The sequence below is a fragment of the Chrysochloris asiatica genome, unplaced genomic scaffold (genome assembly GCF_000296735.1).
Source record: "Chrysochloris asiatica unplaced genomic scaffold, ChrAsi1.0 scaffold00285, whole genome shotgun sequence".
Classification (NCBI taxonomy): Eukaryota; Metazoa; Chordata; class Mammalia; order Afrosoricida; family Chrysochloridae; genus Chrysochloris; species Chrysochloris asiatica.
The window spans coordinates 141,683-150,319 of record NW_006408803.1 but is presented as its reverse complement, the minus strand read 5'-3'; the positions used below and the strand labels follow the sequence as shown (position 1 = coordinate 150,319).

At 38.4% G+C, this 8,637-nt stretch overlaps 1 protein-coding gene and 1 pseudogene across 2 annotated transcripts in view; both read left to right on the top strand.

The window, feature by feature from the left end:
- GSTCD (glutathione S-transferase, C-terminal domain containing) overlaps positions 1 to 8,637 on the top strand; it is a 204,947-nt gene that overhangs the window by 150,034 nt on the left and 46,276 nt on the right. The gene's annotated exons all lie outside the window — the stretch shown is intronic.
- Positions 459 to 1,422, top strand: LOC102831063 (annotated as a pseudogene).

Here is an 8,637-nt window from a genome sequence, read left to right as displayed (position 1 = left end):
CAGGGGAAGGTTGAATCTCCACTGACTAGTATTCATCTTGTCTAGACGGGTCTGATGAAAAGAAATGGGATAAGAGTCTTATGATTCGACTATGGTGTTTGGAGGAACAGCAGTGATCACACATCGGAATAGCTAGATTTTTATTTCAGGTCACCGTCAGAAAAGCTAAGTTTGTAGAGTAAGGATCAGAAGATCTGATCCTGATTACAGAACCGTTCCTCATTTCAGAATCTTGGATACCCACTTCATCCTTCCAGGATATCCCTGAAAACCTTTTAAGATTCCATCTGAGAAAGCCCTAGGCATTCTTGGAAGGGGAAGAAGGAAGAAGATTATTGGTTAGAATAAAAACAGGATTGAATGAGTTCCAGAAATCAGGGTTCTCAAACCCATGGCAACAATCTACAGAAGAAGACAACTTCAAATAGCCAACTGGAAGCAACGTGCAGTGAAGTAAGATGAGAGAGGCCTCCTTTGGAAAGAAGACAGCTGATTCTTAGCAGAAAAATCTGGAGCCAGCTCTTCCAGGCAGATTGAAGGGGGGTGGGTCGCTCTTCTGAAGACCCCCTCCCCCCTTTCAGGATATGTGAGAAAGACAAGGCAGAACAAACAAAAGAGTCATGGAAACGGAGCTGGTGGAAGCACCTCAGTCACCTGGGAAGAAAAGGGCCCAGGCTGATCCTGCAGTTGAAAGTGAGGAGGCATTTAAGAATAGCGTGGAGGTTAAAGCAAAGATTCCTGAAGAATTAAAACCCTGGCTTGTGGAGGACTGGGACTTGGTTACCAGGCAGAAGCAGCTGTTTCAGCTCCCAGCTAGAAAAATGTGGATGCCATTCAGGAAGAGTGTGCAAATTGTAAGAGATCACAAGGAAATGTGGTCAATAAGGAATATACTGTTAACGAAGTTGTGGCAGGGATAAAAGAACACTTCAATGTGATGTTGGGCACTCAGCCCCAGTATGATGAAAAGGAGCTCTGGTAGCATAGTGGTTACAAATTGGGCTGCTAATCTCAAGGTCAGCAGTTTGAAACTAGCAGCTGTTCCGCAGGAGAAAAATGAGGCTTTCTGCTCCCATAAAGATTAACAGTCTTGGAAACCCTGTACAGGGTCTCTGTGAGTTGCTCTATGAGCATATAACAACAACAAAAAGTATGCTGAAATCCTCCTGGCCTACCCTGATGCGCTGATGTCCCAGGTTTATGGAGCGCCACTCCTACTGAGGTTATTTATGAGAGTAGGAGCAATGTTGTCATACACCCCTTGATGAGAAGAGTCTTGCTTTATTGTTAGGCTATTGGCATGATTTTCTGAACTATCTGGCAAAGAATTCTACAGCCCTGTGTACTGCCAGAGATTACAAAGTGGCTTCAGCTAGTATCATCACAAAGCGCTGTGAGGGTCTATTGACCACTGATTGTTAACGTCTGGGTATCTGTAAACACTTTTCTTTTTGTTCTTAGTCTTTTTCTTATATAATTGATGTTCTCTAAAATTGTTAATGTTATCACAATGTTGCTTCAAACAGAAAATAAAAGGAGTGTAAGCTCCCTTTCTTATTTCAAAGTTGCTACCAGAGCTCTGGAAGCGTAGTGGTTATGAATCGGGCTGCGAACCACAAGGTCAGCAGTTTGAAACTACCTGCCGCTCCGCAGGAGAAAGATGAGGCTTTCTGCTCCTGTAAAGATTTACAGCCTTGGAAACCCTATACAGGGTCGCTATGGGTCAGAACCGACTCGACAGCACTTAACAACAACAACAACAACCAGTGTACACAGTAATTAGACAAAGAAGAAACATTCAGTAGAACAGTTCTTGCCTAGTTGACAACATTGCTTGAGTGCTGGTGGTCCTATCCCTTTGACACTACTACACAATTTTCTAGTATGTGTTAATGCTACATGCCAAAATGCCCTGATTCCTAGTGCCAAAGGTTCAACTTCATGTATATAGCTGAAAACACTTGCATTTGTGCTCTCTCTCTCTCTCTCTCTTTTTTTTTTTTTTTTTTACAACGGTTGAAGTAAAACAGCCCATCCTCTGTAAGTCATCTATATTGTTCCTTACGCATTCTATCTCTGCTCAAGTTGTTGAAGGATGGTGGTTTGTTTCGTGATTTTTGTATCTGAGTCTAATACATATTCTAACATGATCTAGGCAATGCATTGTGTAGCCGTGGTTTTCCTAAAAGTTGATATTTTAGGAATTGTATTTCAGATCTTAAATAAAATGTATTTCTAAATTTCAAAAATAAAAAGTCTTATGATTCAATAGCGAGTAATTGTTATTATGATTAATTGTGACTGTCATGACTGTAAAAAACGTAGAAGTTTTGTAACAAAAAGAGGGGAGTAGTTAATCTTACACACCAGGAACATAGGCTCCTAGGACCATCAAGGGAGAGGAACATGAGCAGAAGGTGGGATCCTATCCAGAGAAGCAGCGACACCAGAGATGGAGACAGAGATGAGAGCATGAAGAAATAGAGCAGCTGAGGACGCTAGACTCATGGAAAGAGAAAGGCTGTGTGCTGGTGGTCAGGAGACAGTCTTGCAGAATGTGCCCTTTGGTTGTTTAAATTATTATATATTTCTGAATGTGTTAGTGTACATCCCCCCCCAAAAAAACAAAACAAAACAAAACAAAAAAAACAGAGGGAGTAGAAGTGAATGCTTTTGAATGATGATGCACAGAGAAGATTGTAATCATTGCAATGAAACGATGAGTGTAAAACCTATGTTCTCCCATGTAAACTATCACTCAATTCACAACAAAAACTTAAAAACAAACAGTATTTACTCATTTATCTAAAGAGACTTTTGTATTGGAATGTTATATACTAGAATAAACAGTACTGCTAACCACAAGTTCAGTGGTTCAAATCCACCAGCAGCTCCATGGAAAAAAAGATGAGGCTTTCTGATTCTGTGAAGATTTACAGCCTTGGAAACTTTATACAGAGTCATTGTGAGTCAGAATCAATTTGACGCACTTGACAACAACATACTAGTATACATAGATGGGTTTTGTAAGAGGAAATTGATCAAAATAAAAATCAAAACTCTTAAATTTCAATGTTAGTGTTGATGTTAAGTGTTGTCAAGTTGGTTTCAACTCAGAGCGACCCTGTGTAGGGTTTCCAAGGAGCGACTGGTGAGCTTGAGCTGCCGACCTTGTGATTCAAACCAACTTTACTTCCCAGCACATTAACCCACACCAGGACTCTCTAAATTATATGTCTCTTAAAATTAATGATGCTTTGGATTAGTGAAGAGCAAAATTCCAGTAATAAAACACTGTATTAAATACCAGAAAGAAGGTCAGCCAATTCAGTGAATTGACATGTTTTGATATTTAGTATTTCTGAGAGGGTTTTAGAAATATGTGTGGGTACTTTTGTCCTCTAGCATGACTGAGTTATTATTACAATATTCTAAGACATTTTTCCTTTATATCACATTTGTTATTGTTGTTGTTGTTAAGTATTATGGAGTTGGTTCTGACTCATAACAACCCTGTATAGTATTTTTGAGTCTTTAAATCTTTGTGGGAGGAGCAAGCCTCATCTTTCTCCCAGGGAGAGGCTGGTGGGCTCAAACCGCCAACCTTGTGGCTTATAGTCCAGTGCTTATCATATGGAGCCAATGCATTCCCATATTACAGTTAAGTGATCTTTTTTTAGACTACAATTAGGTAAGCTGTAATTATCTTTGGATTTTATTTCAGAATAGTCAAATGATTTGGGGTTTTAAGGAGACTGTTACAAATATTTGTTATAGAAGTAGTGTTAGAACTGATAGAGTTGAGAAAAACTAATCTGCTCTCACATGGAATATATGTATGAATATTTCTGAAGGGTAAATGTTCAAGTCAAAAGTCTAAGAAAAATTAAATTATATGAAGATTTAGGAAGTTTTATATATTTCCCCACTGTGTTTTCTTTTTAATTGTATTATAATCCATAATTAAAAATCTAATGCAAGTTGACATCCATGATTAAGGAAAAATATCTATTAATTTCCATTTCTTGCTTATGAATCAAAATCATTCTGCATCCCTTTTGTTATAGACACTGAAGCATATTTTAAAAGATTTTCAAATAGCTTTCATTAAGAAATTTTTTTCATTCAAAATGATTTTTTATTTTGTCTGTAATTTGGAGGAGTAGACTATTAGATTCTGTTTTATTTTTCATTGCTTTATAACAGGTGGTTTAGGAACAGAGTACACTCTGATGCCTTGTTTGAGAGTTCCTCTTCTATGCAAAATGCTTTACTTTTCCTGGAAACTAATCTTCTTAAAAGCTAATACCCAAATCAAACAATGTACCCTTTTCAGTGCTGAATAAAAGTGGGTCAGGAAGGGATTAAAAACTGGCAAGGCACTAAAGTGAAGCAATGAAAGTTTTACTTCTTTAAACTTCCTCTTGCTATGTGAGAATTGATAAATTACCAATTAATTCAGGATCCCCTCCTCCCTCTTTTTCCTTGCTTCCCAGTATATAAGCCCTATTGTTCACCTATGTATGAAACATTGTTTCTTAGAAATGCCCCAGTTATATCTATTATGGATTTAAAAAACACTTTTTACTGTGAATTAGGTGAAGGTTTATAGAGCACACTATCAGTTTTACATTCTACAATTCATACTTTGTTTCACCTCGATGATTGTTGTTGTTGTTGTTAGGTGCCATCGAGTCAGTACCAACGTATAGCAACCCTATGCACAACAGAATGAAACACTGCCCAATCCTGGGCCAACCTCACAATTGTTCCTACATTTGAGCCCAGTGATGCTGGCACTATACCAGTCCATCTCGTTGAGGGTCTTCCTCTTTTTCTCCAACCCTCCACTTTACCACACCTGACTGGTCTCCAATGACTGGTCCCTTCTGACAATATGTCCAAAATATGAAAGACGAAGTCTGGCCATTCTGGCTTCCATGGAGCACTCTGGCTTTACTTCTTCTAACACAGATCAATTTGGGGGGATGAGAGGGTCAGTTCGTGGTACTTTTAATATTCTCCTCCAACACCATAACTCAAATGCTTCAATTCTTCTAGTCTTCCTTATTCACTATCTGACTTTTGCATGCATATGAGGTTATTGAAAATACCATAACTCGTGTCAGGAGCACCTTAGTCCTCAAACTGACATTTTTGCTCTTCAACACTTTAAAAGGTTTTGTGCAGCAGATTTGCCCAATGCAATATGTTATTTGATTTCTTGACTGCTGCTTCCATGAGTGTTGATGGTTGACCCAAGCAGAATGAAGTCCTTGACAACTTCAATCTTTTCTCCATTTATATGAATCCCATTTATTGGTCCAGTGGTGAAGATTTTTATTTTCTTTACATTGAGATACAACCCATACCAAAGGCTGTGGTCTTTGATCTTCATCAGTAAGTATTTTAAGTCGTCTTCACTTTCAGCAAGCAAGGTTGTATCATCTGCATATCGCAGGTCATTAATCAGTCTTCCTCCAATCCTGATTCCACATTTTTCTTCATATAATCCTGATTCTGTAATTATTTGTTCAGCATACAGGTTGAGTAAGTATGGTGAAAGAATACAACCCTGACACATACTTTTCTTAATTTTAAACCATTCATTGTTCCCATGTTCTATTCGAACAACTGCCCCTTGGTTTATGTACAGGTTTCTCATTAAGTGTGTTGGAATATTCATACTTCGTAATGTTGTCCATAGCTTGTCATGATCCACACGATAGAAAGCCTTGTGTAATCAATAAAACACAAATAAACATCTTTCTGGTATTCTCTGCATTCAGCCAAGATCCATCTGACATCAGCAATGATATCCCTTGTACCACATCCTCTTCTGAATCCAGTTTGAACTTCTGGAAGTTCTCTGTCAATGTATGGTTGCAGCCATTTCTGTATTACCTTTAGTAAAACTTTACTTGCATGGAATATCAATGATATTGTCCAATGATTTCCGCAACTTGTTAGGTCATTTCTCTTTTGAATAGGTAGTTGTCTTCCTAATTCTTGGTATAGGTGAGTGAGGGCCTCCAATTCCACATCAGTTGTTGAAAGATTTCAATTTGTATTCCATCTAGTGCCTTGTTCTTTGCCAATGACTTCAATGCACCTTGGACTTCTTCCTTAAGGATCATTGACTCTTGATCATATGCTACCTCTTGAAATGGTTGAACATTGATTATTTCTTTTTGATACAGTGACTCTGTGTATTCCCCCCATCTTCTCTTGATACTTATTTCATCATTCAGTATTTTGTCCATGGTGGTGTTTATGTGCCATGGAGTCAGTTCCGACTCATAACAACCCTGTACAGGGTTTCCGAGGCTGTAAATCCTTACGGGAGCAGAAAGCCTCATCTTTCTCCCACAGAACAGCTGGTAGTTTTGAACTTCTGAACTTGAAGTGCTCAGCCCAATTCGTAACCACTACACAACCAAAGGTCCTTGATTTTGCCCATAGAATCCTTCAATATCACAAATCAATGTTTGAATTTTTTCTACAGTTCTTTTAGCTTGAGAAATGCTGAGTGTGTTCTTCCCTTTTGGTTTTCTAACTCCAGGTCTTTGCACATGTTGTTATAATATTTGACTTTGTCTTCTCAAGTTGACCTTTGAAATTTTCTCTTCAGCTCTTGCACCAACTTCCTCCTGTGTTTCCTATTTCTACTCCTCCTTCTTTCCTAACTCTTCTGAAATTTGTCCCTGGGAAATTGTTGCCCTTTTTAATCTCAAATGGTTGAGTGTTCTAATGTGTGCACACTCCATGAATGTTATTGTTCCTCTTATAGACCTATCTATTGTTTGGCTGAAAATTGCACCACCGGTGTGAGTTCTCTTATAGATATTTTAATATCTGTCAGCTTTGAGTTTAGTTTGCTTCATAGATATACTTAATCAATGAAGCATGCTGGTTTGCATGACTCTCTGCCTCAGTCACTGCAGGTGTCTTCATTCACTTCATCCTTTCCTTAGTGTGTTACTCTGTAACATATGGGGTCTTCATAAGTCAGAAATGACTCTTAATGCAACTGGTTTGTATTGGATAATAAGATAGAAAAGTTCATGGTCTCATGGAGAATCACTTAAAATTAAGCACACCAAAAATGTTAAAATGTTAGTATAAATATAACTTCAACCCATTTGTAAAAGTAGCTGTGTGATTTGTAGGAAGATCTTTAAACATTTTGAGCCCCTTTTATGCATATAGAAAATGGAGATTAAAGTGCGTAACTTTTATATCTTCCTTTTTTTAATTATTGTGAACTGAGTGATAGTTTACATGGGAGAACATCATTGTTGCATTCAATTATTACAATCTCCTCCATGCATCATCATTCAACAGTGTTTGCTTCCATTCTCTCTGTTTTTTTTTGTGGAATATGTGGTTGGGTGGGTGTAGGGTGTACACAAAAACATTCAGGAATCTATAATAATTTAAACAACCAAAAGGCACATTCTGCAAGCCTGCCTCCTGACCGCCAGCACTGAGTCCCTCTCTTTCCATGAGTCTAGAGTCCCCAACTGCTCTCTCTCCATGTTATATATATTTTTTATATGTTGTTATTGTTAGTTGCCATCCAGTCAGTTTCAAATCACGTTGACTGTATGTACAACAAAAAAGTTTTTCCAGTTGCATGTCATTTTCACAATTGTTGATAAGCTTGAGTCTGTTGTGGCCATCGTGTATTTTGGGTGCCATCTAACCTAGAGGGTGGAGTACTGGTGTGGTACTGTGAGTTAAAATGCACTGGACTGCAAAGTTAGTTTGAACCACAAGGTCAGCAGTTCAAGCTCACCCACCACTCCTCAGAAACCCTATACAGGGTTGATATGTGTTGGAACTGACTCAACAGCACTAAGCAACAGCCACACGGTCTACTGAAACCTATCCATCATGCATTACCCTGTTGATATTTGAAATACCAGTGATATAACTTCCAGCATCATAGCAATATGCAAGCCACAGCAGTATGACAAACTGACAGGTAGGTAATATATGTACTAGATGTTGTTGCTGTTAGGTACCATCGACTTGATACCAACTCATAGCAACCCTATGCACAACAGAACGAAACATTGATCCATCCTTTGCCAACCTCACAATCATTGCTAAGTTTGGATCTATTTCTGTTGCCGCTCTGCCAATCCATCTCATGTGGTTCTTCCTCTTTTTCTCCGACTCTCCACTTTACCAAACATGATATACTTCTCCAGGGACTGGTCCTTACTGATAATATGTCCAAAGTATGAGAGACGAAGTCTGGCCATCCCGGCTCCCAAGGAGCACTCTGGCTGTACTTTTTACAAGACAGATTGGTTTGTTCTTCTGGCAGGCCACGGTACACCCAATATTCTCCTCTAACGATAACTCAAATAAATCAATTCTTCTGTAGTCTTCCTTATTCCCTGTCCAATTTTCACATGCTACTGAAAATGCCTTGGCTGGGGTCAGGCGTACCTTAGTCTTCAAACTGACATCTTTCCTCTTGAAAACTTTGCTCTTGAATACTTTTTTGTGTAGTATATTTGCCTAATACAATAAATACATCATTTCTTGACTACTGCTCCCATTAGTGTTGATAGTTGACCCAAGCAAAATGAAATCTTTGTCAACTTCAATCTTTTCTCTGTTTAT